At 43.8% G+C, this 17,187-nt stretch overlaps 1 protein-coding gene across 10 annotated transcripts in view; it reads left to right on the top strand.

The window, feature by feature from the left end:
• The first annotated feature begins 775 nt into the window (after positions 1–775).
• NOD1 (nucleotide binding oligomerization domain containing 1) overlaps positions 776–17,187 on the top strand; it is a 49,510-nt gene continuing 33,098 nt past the window's right edge. Inside the window, exons 1-2 of one of the 10 annotated variants that reach the window (XM_037890341.2) lie at positions 777–1,706; positions 16,075–16,172. The gene's annotated coding sequence lies outside the window, so the exon portion shown is untranslated. Of the gene's footprint in view, positions 1,707–16,074; positions 16,173–17,187 lie in introns of those variants that run through there. The other 9 variants (XR_006288931.1, XM_043540845.1, XM_037890339.2 and 6 more) reach the window with 9 other exon arrangements.

The raw sequence follows: 17,187 nt of genomic DNA, 5'->3' as shown, positions 1-17,187 counted from the left end.
AGGAGTAGTTATGCCACTGGCACAAGAGCTCAAAGATTTGTATGGAAGCAAGGGCAAAAATGCAGTTATACCTCTACTATATTTGATTCAAGGAACATGCACTGACCTACCAGTGTCCTAATTTATTGATTTAACTTAGCTAAACTGTGCTATATTATGAAAAATACTTCTTGAAATCTTTATTGTAAAAGTTTTACGCTTCAAGCTTGTGTTACTTGTTTTTGTCTATTCCCTGTCTTTAAAAGGCATGGGGTTTTTTTTTGGAGGGGGTGGGGGGGCGGGAAGAGCAGGACAGCTTGTAGGCTGATAGCTAAAGGTCCTGTTTTTGTGGTATCATCCCAACAGTTGTGATAGCTCTTCAATGTGGCAAATGCAAACCAGTGGCAGGAAAGTTACCACCTTCTGCATTTGACAGGTTTCAGAGTAACAGCCGTGTTAGTCTGTATTCGCAAAAAGAAAAGGAGTACTGGTGGCACCTTAGAGACGAACCAATTTATTTGAGCATGAGCTTTCGTGAACTATAGCTCACTTCAAGTGAGCTGTAGCTCACGAAAGCTCATGCTCAAATAAATTGGTTCGTCTCTAAGGTGCCACAAGTACACCTTCTGCATTGTAGATAATTGTAGGAACAACAGTATCAGGTTGCCCTGCCCTAAAATATATCATTCTTCTTGCAAGTCCAAGTGTATAAGCAAAAGTTGAGTAGTACTAATCAGCCCTATCTTTCTGTGGGCTCGTTTTTTTCCAGATCTTGGAAACTTTGGATGCAGTAAAGCTGCTTCAGCCATTATTGTCCTGTGGGGTGTGCCTCCAGCCCTTCCAAACATCTGTTTCTGGTCACATCTCGTGACGCCAGACATAATGGCCTGGATACAAATATCTTCGAAACAGCTTTAAAAAGTGAAAGAGTGTTTGTATGAAAAAGGACCCTCGTGTCTCTCCCTCCAAAGTGAGCCAGCCCTCGCTGCTCTGCCCAGCTCAGGTACTCTGCAGAAGCCCGGAACCATAGAGTAGAAGGGACCACAAGGCTCCTGAAGGGTGACCCCCGGCCCAGCTGCAGGATGGGTGGTGGCTGGAAGGCGGGTGTAGCTCTTCCGTCCCGAGTTATTCCAGCAGGCTGGATGGCTCACGCCGCCCGCTGAACGTGTTCCGCCGCTGCTGGCCGCGGGGGCGGGGGAGCGCGGCCCGGGCTCCAATTTCAGGGGCCGCCGCGGGAGCGTGCCCCCAGCGCCGCCCGTCTCTCCGAGAAGCCGGGGTAGGTGATCTCCTCGCTCGCAGCCGGGCAGGGGCCAGGGCTGGCCGGACGCTAGGCACCGGCCACGGGATGCCCTAGGGCCTGATCGTGCGCGGAGCTGAGCCCCGGCAGCAGCTCGCCCTGGCTGGAGCGCGGTGAGTCCGGGCAGAGGCCGCGGCCGCCGCCGCCCTCGGGAGAGGGGGAGACGCCTTGGGGTTGCGACACCGTCTCACCCTCGGCGGGGCAGCTCGCTGAGTCAGCGTCGGGCTCCCGCGTGGTGCAGCGAAGGGGAAGCGCCCGGCCGAGCCGCTCTCCCGGTTCCCGGGCGCACCGACCGACCGACCGAGCAGCGCCAGGCTCCGGTCCCCGTGTCCGGCCCGCTCGGGGCGGCAGCAGCGCCAGGTCCCGGCCAGGCGGCCTCGCTCCTCCCCTTTCCCTCCGTGTCCCCGCGCGCGTCCTGCCCGCCGCCGCGGTGAGTCCTGCGCGCGCCGCGCTCACCCTGCTGCGCCTGGGGGCGGGGGGCTCGCAGTGCTGGGGGCGGGGCAGATGGGGGGGTCACAGTGTTGGGGGGGGTCTCAGTGTTGGGGGCAGGACAGATGGGGGGGTCTCAGTGCTGGGGGAGGGGCTGCTTAGGGGGTCACAGTGCTGGGGGGGGACTGTCTGGGGCAGGAGAGCAAGGGGATCACAGTGCTGGGGGGCATGTCACACGGTTGTGGATGAGGCCTCGGTGAGGTGAATGAGGCCAATGGCTGCAACACTTCTACAGCTCAAGCCTTAGGGTGGCTGGCTGGGTGGTTCTGTGGCTGCCCCCTGCGTTTCCTTTCCAGAGATCTCATCCCTGTAGTAGGTTTTGAGATGCTCCTGCTTTATGCAAAATAAAGAATCGAGCATCTGAAAACAAATGCAGTTCTTCTAAAACAGTGACCGGGGCAGACTTCCTTGGCCAAGTGGGCCAATGGCCATTTGCAGAGTTGTCAAGGAATGTAATTTGGATTTGGCACAGGTGTCCCTCAAAGTAGGGTTGCCATCCCTCCCGGATTGCTCTGGAGTCTCCAGGAATTAAAAATGAGTATTTAATTAAAGATTATGTCGTGATGAAACCTCCAGGAATACATCCAACCAAAATTGGCAACTCTACCTCAAAGATACCTATTAACTGCAAAGAGGTGGTTGACTTAAAACACATGACTCCAGGACTGAAAGCCCTCAGTTTAGGTTGCCGGCTGCCTGATGACTATGTGTGTGTGAGAAGTGGGAGAATTTTCTTTACCCCAGTCCAGTGGCCCACAAGTCTGGCCCGGTGCTGTGTTTCCCACTGTTAGGTATGTGCCTCTTTACTGGCTCTCTTTGCATGGCTTTACCAACATTGAATTGTTTTATTTGGGATGGTGGTGGAAGGAAAGAGAACCATTCAAAGATCCAGAGCTGTAGGAGCAAAATATTTCAGGTAGCCCAGGTCTCAGAAATAAGGGGATATACGAGGGAAAGGAACAGGAAACCAAGGAGGTATCAGATAATATGGGATGAATTTGTGTGGGAGACGGTCCAGTGAAGCAAGTATGCAAGAGGGGAATAGTGGGACAAATGGGTTAGTGGAGTTGAGAGGAAAGGCAGAGAAATGTACAAGGTTTAATTAATGAAGTAAAGAAAAATTAACTAGCTGTAATTGAATTTTCTTTGACATTCTGGGAGGTGTATTGTGAAATCCTCTCATTCAGTCCAGATGTGTCCTCGTCTGGAGTTTGGTCTGTGAGATACAGCCAAACTCAAATTACTAGGTGACATGGAGACAGTAATGTTTTCTATAGCTACGGTGTACCGGCATTAAGTATTTATGATTCTTATTCTAGTTTTAAAAAAATTTTTTTTTAGTCTAGGCTTTATTTGTTAATCTAATATTTGCACTTTGTAAATCTGTACTCAGGCTGTGTTCCTAAATTGCAAGGGTTGAGTTTCATGTTTCTTCAGTGAGAAACACTCCCATTCCTCAGAAATTTGGCAGAGGACACATCACATTAGGCAGGGCTTGAAAAGTGTGCTGAGCAACTTTTAGGTAGAGAATTAAACATAACAGCTAGAGGCTAATATGGGAACCCCATTAGCAAAGGCAGTAGGAAAACCCAAACCCAGCTGCTCCTCCCCAACGTCACCCCCTGCTGCTGGCAGAGGGAAGGTTCTGCAGGAGTACAGTACACCTACATTACCAATAGCAAATCCTGGGTTAACTCTTTTTCCTGGATACCAGTGGCAAAGCCAGAATGGTCAGGCTTACACATGATCCCTGTAAAATGGAATATGACCATCAGCAGCCTGACAAAGGAAATGCAAGAGGGCCCTATTGAGCTAGGTGTTGTGTACCCACTTAACAGTGAGATGATCCCTGGCAAGAATTAGTTTTACTCCAATCCTTAAGAGACCAAGCATGGAAAATTTCTAGGGCTGTCAATTAGTCACAGTTTACTCACATGATTAATTCAAAACAAATTAACTTGATTAAAAAATTAATTGTGATTAATCGCAGTTTAAATCGCACTGTCAATAATAGAATACCAATTTAAATTTTATATAAATATTTTGGATGTTTTTCTACGTTTTCAAATGTATTGATTTCAGTTACAACACTGAATACAAAGTGTACAGTGCTCACTTTATATTATTTATTATTACAAATATTTGCACTAAAAAGCAAGAAATAGTATTTTTCAGTTCACCTCATACAAGTACTGTGGTGCAATCTCTTTATCGTGAAAGTGCAATTTACAAATGTAGATTTGTTTTTGTTACATAACTGCACTCAGAAAGATTTCATTTGAGAAGAGGATGGTGTTAGGAATAGCAAGATCAAAACAAGCAGAGGCTATGTTAACAAGAACAACAAGCCAGTATTGAGAATCACTTGTATAATCGTGTGTAAAAGAGCTTGCCTTAAAAGAAACAAGAGCCATCAATCTATCAGTTGGCACAAATAATATCTTCTCTCCTCTGCGTTCCTCCAGATCTATTGTTCTTCAAACTACCAGGAATAACTACTTAAACTTACTCTGATTTTAAAGTAGAGAGGGGAAAAAAACCCCAAGGTCAGATGCTGCTCTCAGTTACACTGGAGTGAAGCCAAAATAACTCCAGTGAAGCCACAGGAGGCACTTCCTGTCCCAGGCACTGCAACCTCTGGGGTCCCAGCGCCACTCAGGTTTGGCCCAGCCGTCATGTGGGAGTCCAAGTACGCCAAATTTGAGTGAATGGCTCTGTAAGCCCATGAGCAGGGTCACAACTCCGCTCTCACAAATTTGGTACAGTCAGAGGGGCGGGGCCAAACCCAAGCCGCACTGCAACCCCGGAGATTGCAACATTTGGAGCAGAGAGCCAAACCCAGTCAGTCTCACAGCACAGGAGCTGCAGGAGCCGCCACTGTGGGGTGAATGCCAGGAAGGACCCCCTGGGGCGGGGGGCAGGATCTGACTGAAACCACCCCAGGGCCTCCACCCTCAGACTTTACTGGGTCACGACAGGCCATAAACATTTACAAATGGGTCCTAAGCCCAAAAAGGTTGAGAACCACTGTTTTAGGGGAGGCTGAAATAAATATAAACTCTCATAGCACCAAGGCAAGCCATTTCATTGGGATCCTGACTTTTAGTCATATTAGAACATATCTGTAGGAATTTTGCAGGACTGGATTATAACCGTATTTTATCTAGAAAATCTCTCCTCTCTCTATTGTCGGGGGGATATCCTTATGTCAGACAATTCTAATACTCTAGTGGAGCAGTGGACATAAATTCTACCCCTTGTTAACACGTAATGATTGTGCTGTGGGTTTTTTGTTTGTTTGTTTTTCTTTATAGCACTGCCAAGCACAAATATAGTTATGTTGGAGGAGGCACTTTCATAAACCTGTGTTCAGGTTCTGGAAAATTTTACCAGTATGCTGAAATGTCTCATGCTATATACACTGTGACAGGTTTCAGAGTGGTAGCTGTGTTAGTCGGTATCAGCAAAAATAACGAGGAGTCCTTGTGTTCTAGCCCACGAAAGTTTATGCCCAAATAAATTTGTTAGTCTCTAAGGTGCCACAAGGACTCCTCATTGTTTATGCTATACACTGTAGATTTTTTGTTTTGTTTTGTTTTAAGACAATGGAGTGTAGTAAAATTCTGTGTGGATCTTTTGTGTGAATTGTCAGTGTGGAAAAGAGTGGCTTTCACTTGTTAAAAATGTCTGCAAATGCTGCTGCTTTTTCTGTCAGGTCTTTCTTGGCATTGGGGTAATTAAAAAATTAGTTTTAAAATTCTCCATAGACTTAATCCTCAATAGTGGACAAGAGCCATTGATGTGTTGTGCTGAATAGGGAGGAATTTTTGCAAGTACTTAAGTGCTTTCCTGGATCAGAGCCTAAGTGCTAAGGATTCTGAGTCCTGAGTGGTGTTCCTGGCTCTGCTTCTGTCTTGCTATGTGACCATGGGCAGTTACTTTACCTCTCTATGCCTCAGATCCCCGTCTGTAAAATGGGGTGGGGTGTAAATGATGTTTATCACAAAGTGCATTTAGATCTATGGATGGAAAATGCTATATGAGCGCTAAGGATAGTATTGTACATTGGGCTGTTGTAAAACAGATTTGAGAATACTCCAGGGTTCTCGTCTGTTGGTGGGGCTTTGAAGTATTAATGGAGGTGATACTCTCTCTTCTCTTCCCGTGGGGTGGACTTGGTGCAAAATTCCAGTGGTGACGGTGACAATCTTTTTAAATCTGGAATATGTATGTATACATACTATATAATTCTGAAGGGAAGCTTTTGTTGGATTGAGTAAAAGTCCATGTTGTTAAATGTTACTCCTGCTTTCACTGCCAGGTACATCTTATTTCTTTGGAGAAGATGGAAGAGAAAGCACACATACATTATACACCATTTGTCATTCCCCTTGCCTCTTAAATAGTCGTGAATATTCTGAATACAAAAGACAATCTAAATGCTGTTAAAGTACAGTGTGCCTAAATGTAGCTGTGCAGGAAGGCAGAACTTTATTTGCTGTGGGGAACTATAACTACATGAACAGCTCGACTCTTCATAATTTAAACACAACCATAGTGATGCATTAATAGATTTTTTGCTACTCTTTACTTGGTTTTAAAGAAAAAAACCCAAACCGTATATTTAAACTGAAATACATACTTCATGGACTGTGTGCGCTTGTCAGAGTTACCCTATGAAGTTATGGTATAAACATACTATGGGCCCAATCCTGTATGCCTAACTAAACCAAAAGCCCCATTGACTTACACAGGAGTTTTGCTTATGCTAGGAGTGAGGAATCAGTCCCTGTATGTAATTAACAGAACATCTAATCACTCAAATACATCTGTGTATGGAATGCCAGATAGTATAGACTGGTTACAGGTATGCAGTCTAGAAATCAACAGTACAGTATGTTTAAAAACATAAGGAAATATCATATACTATGAACTTGCCATGTGCAATTTTTAAACATTTACATCTCCTTTCTAAATGTATCTTTAAGCATGTGCTCGTCCCATGACCTCAGTGGGACTTTACTTTTTAAACATGTGCTTAACTTAATGTCCTAATTAGGCATGCTTTTCTGAATTGAGGCCTCAGATACTATGATGAAGGGTGCTATGGAAAAGCCTAAGATAAATAAGTCTTCTGACTCCTAGCAACTTGTTCAGCTAGTGATGGGTCATAGTGGTTGTTTTCAGAGAGTCAGTAGGAGTGGTTTGTTTTGGACAATCAGAACAGAACTAATATGGGTTGGATTTTTCATTTGGTTTAATTCTTTAAAGAGAAACCATCTCAGTCCTAAAATTAGTTTTTCCTTTACTTTAAAAACTAAGTGACCAAGGGAAAACCTGCTGTTCATACTGGTTTTGCTTCCCCATCTTGTATACTCTCTGCCTGTGAATAGCCAGTTTAATCAGAAACCAAACTTAATGGATTAAATACTTTTCATGCTCTTATTGCAGCCTTCACCCCTTTCCCTGTTGCATGTAAGTTAAGAGGCTCCAATAAGATCCTTTGGCAATAAGTATTTACAGTATTGATGAACCACAATATTCTTCACTACCAGATTAGGTGAGCTTCTTGCATCACCAGGCAAGGGACTGGCAGGCATGAGCAGCAGTTGTGGTGAGATTTGAGGGAAACACTTTGAGGAAAAAAGAGGGTGTGAACAGTAGAAAGCAGAGCCAATATTTTCTGGCCGCACAAAGATAACTGTTTTAAAGAGCTGTTGTAATCAGCAGACTGACTACATCAAAATGGCATCATCTGACTCATCCTTGTGTGACTCCATCTCAGTGATTATACAGCACGTCCCCCTTGACCCATGTCCCGCTTTCATTTCTCTCTTGCCCCAGTCCCCTCCTATCTTTCATTACCCCCAGCAATTCATGCTCCTTTCCCTCTGTTTCCCCCTTTCCCTCTGTTTCCAGCATTGCTGTTGTTTCCCCTGTCCTACAGATCCCTTCCACCTGCCTATTGCTCTAGTTCCCTTCTCTCCTTTGCTTTTAAACTCCTTGGATGAGCAGTCTTCTCCCTTGATTGCTCCTCCTCCAGTTTTTTGAGCTCATGCTTTCTGGCTTTTGCCCTGTTCAATCCACTGAAACTGCTGTCCTCAAACTAACAGCCTCTGCAGTCATTTACTCCATCTTCCCCTCCTCCACAATCCTCACGGCTGTTCCATGATTATGAGGCTACACATGCGTCATATCTACACCCAAGGCTCTCAAATCTCTCTCTCCATCTTTTTGGTAACCTGTACAGTCCCACATCTCCGTCTGTCTCTGGTTATTGTTACGAATTATACCTCACAGGTCACGCATATAAACTGCTGCGAGTTATACCTGATAGGTCACGCACAAGAACTGCTGCGAATTATACCTGATAGGTCACGCACAGTTCGAGTCTAGGCTGAGGCACACGAATGAAGTCCACAATTGCAGAGTTCTCAAAGACACTAAGTTTATTATGCTCGAGCGTGGTGCCCCCTGCTAATCAGGAGAGGACCCCGAATGCAGGTTATACAGAGATTATATACCTTTTAGCAAAGCATGTTGCCCTCATGCATCGGAAACCTTAGCCAATAGACAAACTCTTCCTTTATCTACCACCTATTCCTGCTAAGTGCATTCCCCAAACCCACCCCCCCCTCCCGTGCTAAACCATTACTTCAACTACACAACATGGTCCTAAAGCAATGCACCAGTAGCCTTTCTTATCAGGATGGGAGGTTCGCATCAAGGCCAGGAGGCAGGGAGTTAGGAACAGACAAAGAACAGAAACCAGGAGTCGAGACAGGCTGGAAACAAGAGGGGTGTTTTCACAGGAATGCAGTATCTAAGGAACACTCCTCCTGGTGCATGATGTGTTTGCTTTTAGACAATGGTGGGCCCCAAACCAAAGTGAAATCACATATGCTAACTTTTCCTTAACAGTCCCCCCTTTTCTTTTGTACGTCAGTAAACTATATTGGGGCTGAGTAACCGCGATGCAGGGTTAGCAGTTGCCGATAGCACATACTACAGTATTGTAGGCATACAAAAAATAACACAAAAGCAATAACAGCCAAAAGAATGAAATACAAAATACACCGTCCCCAAGCCCCCACATCCCGTAGTCATGAGGTGAGCCAGTTCCAGACCTCCTGGAATTCAGCGCTGGTATTGTCGAGGCTGATGTGGTGGAATAGGGCTGCCTGCTGCATGAGGATGTGGATATGAGTTTCCACCCTGTGCTGCTGATTTACAAATACACAACAGCTTGAGTTAACCAGAGCACAGACCCTGCCCTGGTTTGCAAGGAGATAATCCAGGGCCAGGTGGTTTTGCAATGTAGTTTGGGATACCTGAGTTACTTTAATTTGAAGGGCAGATAAGGCATCTGCAGTTGCATGTGCCATTAATTTTAAAGCAGCTGAAATATTAACTATAGCTTTTTCTAGTTTGCTTACTTTTAATTATGGCAGAAACCATTGCACAAAGGAGTGAAAGCCTGTGGGCCGTTGAGAAAGAGGGTTTAAAGGAATACTTTGTCGGTTTCTCCATATTAGATTGTGGATTTCTTCCTGGGTCAGGGTTTGGTGTACTGTCACGGCAGGTACTATCGCCCCTAAGGTACATGTACCACACCATCCTGCCAGGAGAACCTTATAGGCTGTGTGACTGCATAACCAATACCAGCCAGACCCCTCAGGGACTGGCCACGGGGCCCCGGAGTAGGTGGAGCGGCCTGCTGCACCAGAGCTGATCTGGGTGGTGTCCTTGCATTCCACAAAATTTTCTACAAAAACTGTATTTTTCATGCCCTTACGTTGTGACACACATAAAGCATAATTACCCTGGGCCACCATATCAATAGACCATCTTTGGATCGTAACATTCCAGTTGAATGTAGTGTTTGCCCATAGCTTAGCTTGGAGTGTTCAATTAGGAGGGATAGGTACCCCTACCAACGGGACCCCCTGACCCAAATATGTGGAGGTATGAATACAAATCCAACATTGCGTTTGATTTACATCCTGTTTTATGGCACGGGTTAAATTCAAAAAGCTATTGCCCTCCCATCCTTGTACTGGACTTGGGAATAGGGAGAGGAACCCCCCAGGCAAACCATACCAATGTCGGCATCCTCCTCTATTCCATACAAAAAACAACACCACCAATGTAAGTTCGATAAACAGGAACACAAGAAGTGCTGGTGGGCTGTAAAGGTTCCAATAGCTGGAAAGCTTAGTCCATGGGTTGGTCGTGGTGTTCATTTGTGAAGTGGCTCGTCCAATGGCTTGTCAGGGTCAGGTGGGGGTCCCAGCGCCAACTTAACGTAGCTATGATGGGTCCAGGAACCTTTACCTGCAAAGGAGTGGTGGCTGATGGTGGGAGTAATGTTCGTGGCTGTAAGGCGTTTTTGCTATTCATACTTGCCCACAAGCACAGATTCCAGCCCCTGGAATAAACCCACCCCACCACTTCACTTCACATTCCCAAGAATACATCCCGCAACTTCCTCCCTGCCAATGTACAATGCTCCGTCTTTGCCACCAAGGTCAATTCTCAGTGTCTTTTGCAGTTAGGAATCCTTGGATCTTGGTGGTTTCAGCAGAGCAGGCGTTCCTTCTTCTCTCTTGGAACAGTCATGGTTTTGCATTATGCAGGGGAGAGGTTACTAGCACGTCACCCTGTAGTGTTTCGGTTTCTTTAGCAAATACTGAATGCAGGTTAGCTCTGTCAGTGGACAAGGGAGAGGTTACTAGCACTTCACCTTGTTCTTTTCCCTGCTGTCCAAAAGGAGGAAAGAAAAAAAAAAAACCCAGAAGGAGGGACAGCTGATCAGTAGTCGAAGTGAAGTCATCTCGAGGTGGAGGGGTTTTTTTGCAGTAAGAAGCATGGGTTCAGGCAGTCAGTCCCTGGCATTTTACGGCGGTGTTGGTAGTTAGCAGGACTTAATAAGGACTTTTCCAGCATGGGGCCAGAGTAGTCTTTTGTTGATGGACCTTTATGTAGACCCAGTCACCTGGTTTTAACAAATGGCAGGTTTGCTCAGGATTTTTGAAGCAGGACTCTTTTTACCTGTAAATGCAGAGACTTAACACATTTTATTAATGTCTGGCAATGTGTTGCAGATCTTACAGCTGCTTGGGCACATTTAAGCCCCCCTCTTTCTTGGTTGTTAGCTAAATTCTAGCTATGAGTAGTGTCCTTGGGCAGGCCAGTGTCTTATTTTTGTACCGAGCCTGCCAGCTACAGCGTTGAATTAGCTTGTTTTTTTGTTTTTTTTGTTTTTGTTTTTTTTGGCTTTTATTAACCTGCAAAGGAAATTTTTATTTTTTACTTATATATTTTTGTTTAAAAATGAACACATATACATTGCCTATTATACAGCATTTTAGTTTTATTGTTTAATGTATGCCACATACACCTTTTTAGGAAAATGACTTTATTACAGAGCTTTGGAGCAACAAGCCAGGACAAGCACACCCACTTTTGAGGAGTTCACTTGGTACAACTTTTGGTGTTCAGTAGCTTTCTTTTTTTCCCAGCTCTCTGGCTAGAAATTTGAGGTAGCCAGAAGTATTTCATGTATAATATGGGGAGTGGGTTAACCTTTCATGTCCTTGCTTTTAAAGACTGTTGGTGTGCGAATTTTAATAACAATTTTTTTAATTAAAAGATTTGGCTAATGAAATTTTTTTTTTATTTAAGCAAATGTATTAAACTTTAGTATGTTTTATTTTTTTGATATTATTTAAACATTTTGTATTTTAAGTTGAATAAAACAAGTATTTGCATTTTGATTTAACCTTTTTATTTAGTTTTAAACTAAACTGTTTTATGAAAAATTAAATACAGCTACAAGACAAACACCACAAGACAAGACATAGAACACAGAACATACTTTTTATTGTGCCAGTAAAGTCATGAGATGTTGAATTGCTTTTTAGCTGGCATTAGTTTTTTTTTATTTTTTTGAAAGACAAAAAAAAACATAGATTTACCCCTTCTGGGCAGTTAGTCATTGCTTAAAATATTTTCTTTTTATATAAATACCCTTGTTAATTGCAGGCAAAACAGAGGAATTACATATATTTTTTTTGTATTTGTTTTATAGGCAGCCCTGGTTTTAGTGGCTTCTACCTTATCAGTTAGGTAATTTACATTAAAACAAATGCTTTTTGGCTTGCTTTTGGCTCCACAGCTTAAAAATTTTTACTTTAAAAAGGGCACAATAAACTTTACCAGATTTTTGATTGTCTTTTACTTTTAACTTCTGCTGTCAAACACACAGCAACCTGAAAAGGAAGACACCACCTATTGTAGCCCCTTGGAGCCTAATAAGATATTAATTAAGTAGCACTGTATAACTGCATTTTTTTGGAAAAGGGCCCATTTTTCTTAAAATGGCTGCAAAGAAACCAAGAATTTTATTTTTTTTTTAGTATTTTACAAAGTTTAACTGCTTAATTTTTTTTAGCAACTACAGAGTTAACTTTTTACTTTTTTTTTAAATTACTTGCTTATTTTGACACCCAATTAACTTAGATTTTACCATTTTAAGTATTATTTTGGGATTTACGTTTTTTATTTCTCTAATTATTTACTCCTCTTTTTCTACTGTGACCTCCAAGTTTTTAACTTGTTTTTCAATTTCTCTATTTGTTGCCTGCCCGCTTGGGCCCGATCCTGTTTTTTTCTCTGAACTATCCCTTCCATGAGCACCAGCTTTGTTTCACTACCAATTTAACAAGGAGGGTGGGCTTCTTAACTAGCCCCCCAGCCCTTCTGGTCTCTTCTCTTAAATATTTTTACTTACAAGGGCTACCCAAGTCCTGCCCCCATGAGGCTTGTCACCTGGAGAGAACGTACGGCCAATTGGCAAGCAAGGAGGTGACGGGCATAAGTCAGAAAGCCGAGGGTAAGCCGGAGGAGGGGCAGAAGCAGTTATAGCACAGAGCGGGGCTGGAGACCCCTGAGATGAATAAGAAAAGGAGGAGGAAAGAGGACGTCCTTTCGCACGCGCATAAGCCCAGTTGTCCCATACATACCAATAATCCATCTGGGCTGGAGCTTTGTTCTCCAGCCTTTTCCTAAGCGCTGTTAATTTTTCCCCAGCAAAGGAACCATCCGGTGGCCATTCGAAAGGTGTTTGAGTTGTTAGTGCTGGCCACTCAACCTTGCACAAGATTACAGCTTCTTTTTTTTTTTACCTAACCCATGGGTACCAGAAATATTCCCCCAATTCTCGAGAATTTCAGCCAAAGGGGTCCCCTTACTTACACTCTTCCCAGAACCCATAATGGGCTACCAAAAGGACACCAAATGTGCCACCTTATCGCCTAAGCGACGGCTCACACCCCCGCTCCTCGGAGTTCTCAAAGGTGAACTCACCCTGTGCCGGCTGGAGCTGTCCGAGAGGAGGAGTGTAGTCTCGCTTGTTGGGGCGAGCCTAGAGTCCCTTCGTGGTCGCCAAAACTGTTACGAATTATACCTCACAGGTCACGCACATAAACTGCTGCAAACTATACCTGATAGGTCACGCACAAAAACTGCTACAAATTATACCCAATAAGTCACGCACAGTTCGAGTCTAGGCTGAGGCACGCGAACAAAGTCCACAACTGCAAAGTTCCCAAAGATACTAAAAAGAAAAGGAGTACTTGTGGCACCTTAGAGACTAACCAATTTATTTGAGCAGCTCACGAAAGCTTATGCTCAAATAAATTGGTTAGTCTCTAAGGTGCCACAAGTACTCCTTTTCTTTTTCGTATCTTTGGGAACTTTGGAGTTGTGGACTTTGTTCGTGTGCCTCAGCCTAGACTCGAACTGTGCGTGACCTATCAGGTATAATTTGCAGCAGTTTTTGTGCGTGACCTGTGAGGTATAATTCGTAACAGTTTTGGCGACCACGAAGGGACTCTGGGTTCGCCCCAACAAGCGAGACTACGCTCCTCCTCTCGGACAGCTCCAGCCGGCACAGGGTGAGTTCACCTTTGAGAACTCCGAGGAGCGGGGGTGTGAGCCGTCGCTTAGGCGATAAGGTGGCACATTTGGTGTCCTTTTGGTAGCCCATTATGGGTTCTGGGCAGAGTGTAAGTAAGGGGACCCCTTTGGCTGAAATTCTCGAGAATTGGGGGAATATTTCTGGTACCCATGGGTTAGGTAAAAAAAAAAAGCTGTAATCTTGTGCAAGGTTGATTAAGTGAGCTGTAACTCATGAAAGCTTATGCTCAAATAAATTGGTTAGTCTCTAAGGTGCCACAAGTACTCCGTTTCTTTTTGCGAATACAGACTAACACGGCTGTTACTCTGAAACCAAAGATACTAAGTTTATTACGCTTGAGCGTGGTGCCCCCCTGCTAATCAGGAAGGGACCCCGAATGCAGGTTATACAGAGATTATATACCTTTTAGCAAAGCATGTTGCCCTCATGCATCGGAAACCTTAGCCAATAGACAAACCCTTCTTTTATCTACAACCTATTCCTGCTAAGTGCATCCCCGGTGCTAAACCATTACTTCAACTACACAACATGGTCCTAAAGCAATGCACCAGTAGCCTTTCTTATCAGGATGAGAGGCTCGCATCGAGGCCAAAAGGCAAGGAATTAAAAACAAACAAAGAACAGAAACCGGGAGTCGAGACAGGCTGAAAACAAGAGGGGGGTTTTCACAGGAATGCAGTATCTAGGGAACACTCCTCCTGGTGCATAATGTGTTTGCTTTTAGACAATGGTGGGCCCCAAACCAAAATGAAGTCACATATGCACATATGCTAACTTTTCCTTAACATTATCTTCTTTCAGATGTTTCTATCCCACCTCAAGCTCTGTATGTCTCAAATCAAACATACGGTATTTTTTACCCATACCCTTGCCCCTCTGTCACTTCGTTACCCGGGTTTGTGGCTTTGTAAGCGAGTGGAAAGTTTAAGTCCAATAACAGTTCTAAAATCCATCCTTTCTTCTGCATCCTTGATAAAATCTTGCTCTTTGTCTTGGTTGTAATTCTACCTCCTCCCTTCTGGGTGTTTAGGCTACTCAGATCTAAGTATATATGTATCTCTGTTTTAGTTAGCCCATACTGATGTGTTCATCTACTTATCAGAGAAACACATGTTAGCTGTACTTGCAGGCTGTGGTGGTAGTGTTGCTCGAGGAGGAGTTCCACTTGCATATCAACTGAGTGATGTCTTACGATGGATGGATCCTAAAATAGCCACTACCGGTCACAAAACAATCCTGAGGCTCAGAGATCACGTGAGGATTGTTTGTATTCGTTAACCCTGTCATAAATGCTACATCAGTTAACTAAAACATTTTTTGACTCCAAAAATTTTTTAAAGCTATTCAATATACTAAAATACCTGCCATTGCTTTGTACCCCCAAATGTTTCCAGCAGAATTCCACATGCTGGAGAATTGCATTGGATCTGGAGCCAGCAACTGGAGTGGCTGAGATGGATGCACCTCTGAGCTTAGCAAGTGGATTCTTTCAGCACCTATTTCTAATTTGTAGAAAGATTCACACATCACCTTTAAATGTAGTGTGTGTGTAAATTTAATTAATAATAAAATGAATATTGCAAGCTTGTAATGACAAACACACAATACTTCATAACAATACAAGACAAAGTAAGACACATCTCAAAAGACGTAATGGTAGATCAACCGTGTCAGATACTGTTCCTTCTAAAGAAGCGGCCCATGGACTTGCAAACAAGTGTATAGGTACGATGATGTCCCCATACTAGCCTTGGGGTTTAAGCAATGGGTGAATAAAGGATTAGGTTAGCAAGAATTGTACTACCTAGTTTCTAGTTGCAGGCTCTTCTGAACAGTGACTTTGTGTGTATAGCAACTGCCACAGTGGGTTTCCAATTCTGATTGGGGCCTTTGGGGCATTATCACATCTTGAGGGTTCTGTTTTAGTAACATTATATGGTCTGTTTTAGTAAGATTGTGCAGCTGCTTTAGTTTACGAATAGGACTGGAAGGTTCATTACACGCTAATACAATGCTCTGCAATACCTATTAGCTATTCCAAGAAGCAATAAGTTAAAGGTTAAACCTTGTCCTGATGTGACATTTGACCAGTTTATTGTGGTAGTTGAAGACATTCATTTTTACTGTTTAATTAGACTGATACCTGCTTTCCAGAAAACCCAGCACCTGCATTCTTTCAGGGTTAGCCTCACCACTGGACACATCAGGACTAATCAGTGTTGCCAACTCATAATTTTTTCATTAGTCAGGGAAACTCAGGCTCCCCCACCTCCTGTGAATAATGGGATGGCTCTTCTCAGTCCCACTCCTCCCCTCTTCCTCCTTGCAGCACCCAGCCTGGAAAGGGGGAGAAGAGGGACCCTGCTGCAGGCACCCCAGGCCTGAGAGATGGGTTGAAGAACCCCAGCAGTTGCAGGAGGAGCAGAGGTGGGTCTGGGGGGCCAGAACTGATTTAGGGGCTTGGGACAGATGTGGGCACAGGATTGATTTGGGATTGAGGGCAGAATTATTTGTTGCTGAGCAGGGGAATGAGCAGATGTGGAGGTGAAAGAGCTGCAGTGGGACCTAAAATCACATTAATAACTTGGGAGAGTGGGCAGCACTAGTTATAGCACATGTGCTGGAGTGGGCAGGCGAAGTTCAAAGGACCCAGCATAACCTCTTTTTAAAATGCCTCATGATTCTGGGACCAATCTCATGATGTTTTGGTGTCTTGAGTTTTTTTAACCTTTGGGGTTGTCAGTACTGCTCCTGATTCCTTCAGCAACAAGTTACATCCAGTTGTCATATTCATAGAATGTTTATAGGCTAACTAGTCCTGGAGGGAGTCATAATTCATATTCCATGATTAATATCATTCAGCATCAGACCCACCCCTAAAACTTTGTGAGAAGAGTTTGCACGTAATCAGCCAAGTAATGAAGCTATTGATTTGAAATTTGTGCAGGCACTGGCTAATCCATTACCCCATCCATGGTTAGCTGGAGACACAATGTGATCACTAACCCAGATGAGAGAATTGTATGCTAAGAAAAGGCTTGTTAAAGAATACAAATCTTGGTCTCATTGCTATAGCCAATGTGGCTTAAGGGAAAGTCAGAACTGTACATCACAGCATGCATTAAATCAGCCAGGCTCCATGCATTAATGTTCTGTGTCCTTGTTGTCTTACACTGATGGCGATCAGAGGCCCTTTTCATCTGGATAAGCTAGTGACATTTCCTCGATCAATATGTATGGCTATGAGGCTTAAAGATACCTCTGGGGAACAGGAATGAACTGCTCTTATTTAACCAAGGGCTGTGACTATATAACTGTATTTTTTGAATATCAAATATCAGCTATTGTATCCATCAGAGAACTGACAAAACTGGTTTGTAATTAATTGCAGTTACTTGAACTTAAATAGTAATATAATAAAATATATGTAATTACTATTTTG

The sequence above is a fragment of the Chelonia mydas genome, chromosome 2, assembly GCF_015237465.2.
Source record: "Chelonia mydas isolate rCheMyd1 chromosome 2, rCheMyd1.pri.v2, whole genome shotgun sequence".
Classification (NCBI taxonomy): Eukaryota; Metazoa; Chordata; order Testudines; family Cheloniidae; genus Chelonia; species Chelonia mydas.
The sequence above is the reverse complement of the archived record's forward strand: the minus strand, read 5'-3'. Positions and strand labels throughout refer to the sequence as shown.